Consider the following 1,399-nt stretch of genomic DNA (forward strand, 5'->3'; position numbering starts at 1 on the left):
ATATATATGACAGGAGGGGGGAAGATGTAGCGATAAAACAAAACAAACAAGATTGAGAAAAAGGAAGTGTAAAATAGTTTTAGAAAATAAACGTGCATTCCTTCATCGCATGCATCAGTTAACCATTTTGTTATCGTCTGATTCTCGATCATTTAGATTTAATTGGCAAACAAATTCTAGCACAAGCAATAACAAAATTCCATCAATTAAGAGTGATTAAGTCCTCAGCAAATCACCACCTGAAGTTCAGAAAAGAAAGAAGAAGAAAGAAAAAAAAATCACACCCCGACAATTAAACGCATTTATCATCTTCTTACCTGTGCGGGAGTTCTCTCTTTCCAGCGCTGTTGTGCAGAGCACGCACAGCGAACACCGAGCGCATATCCTCCGCAGCGCCTGTTTGTCCTGTTAAGACTCAAAACAAGTGGATCGCACTGGAGTCGGGTGAGTGAGTAAAAGAGGGGGTGGGGTGGGGTGGGGGGGGCGAGTGTTGCCGCCTGCTGCCTCAAGTTTGCGGCGCGTACAGCTGAGCCGCACGCCAGGAGCTGTCCGCGGTGCTGGAGAAACAGCCGCACTTAAACAGAGAGAGCGCCGCTGGATTCCTGGAGGGATACCGATCCTGCCAACAGCGCTTCAAAAGTCACATTTCTTCAGCGCGCTGCAAAGCAATCGGAACAGACGCCCCCTGTTTCATCCTGCAAAAACAGGGCGGTCACTTTTTTGCATGCAACGCAAAAAAAAATAAATAAATAAAAAAAAAATTATATGAGAAATGATCAAATCACATCCGGGGTTCTTCAAATAGCGTCTATCTAATTTAGCGCTGGTCAAGTGGAGCACATGTACAAAGTTGGATTTCACCCTATATTATGCGCGCAAAACCTTCTGTACCCGCCGGTTGTGTTTTCAAATATCAGTTGCTGAACAAATGTTGGGGAACCTTAAACCTAACAGCCTTGTTTCACACCTGAACAGAGAGATTTCCTCGCGGATGAGCGGCCCTGCAGACACGTCGCCTGTAGCTGGAGGTCGGTGCCACATTACAAGTAGTATTTCAGAGCGCAACGTAGCTTCCGTGAGGCGCTTTCCGTTTTTAAAACTCTTGGGCTGCTCCTGGAAATGAATGACTTTCAGAGTCGTCTCCGCTATTTGTGGAGGAGGCGGCGGAGAGGAGGGCACGAGATTACAACAGTGACTCTGTAGAGACTTATTATCCTGAGTGGCGTGAAAGCATTTGTTGACCAGGAGACAAGTTGTGGCAGAGCACAGGAAGAGTGTGAGGTCTCTTCCAGATGGGGCCGCGATGCGCGCTGGGAACTGCGACCTCTTCCCCTTTCCACGGTCTTTAGCGGCCTCGGACATGCAGCGCTGTAGCCTCAGTTAACAAAATGATGAAAAA

At 47.3% G+C, this 1,399-nt stretch overlaps 1 protein-coding gene across 1 annotated transcript in view; it reads right to left on the reverse strand.

Moving 5' to 3' along the window:
* Positions 1-1,113, reverse strand: part of grm2a (glutamate receptor, metabotropic 2a) — a 48,165-nt gene extending 47,052 nt beyond the window's left edge. The window contains exon 1 of the mRNA XM_008409855.2: positions 318-1,113. The gene's annotated coding sequence lies outside the window, so the exon portion shown is untranslated. The remainder of the gene's footprint in view (positions 1-317) is intronic.
* Between the last annotated feature and the right edge of the window lie 286 nt (positions 1,114-1,399).

This window comes from Poecilia reticulata, linkage group LG5 (genome assembly GCF_000633615.1).
Source record: "Poecilia reticulata strain Guanapo linkage group LG5, Guppy_female_1.0+MT, whole genome shotgun sequence".
Classification (NCBI taxonomy): Eukaryota; Metazoa; Chordata; class Actinopteri; order Cyprinodontiformes; family Poeciliidae; genus Poecilia; species Poecilia reticulata.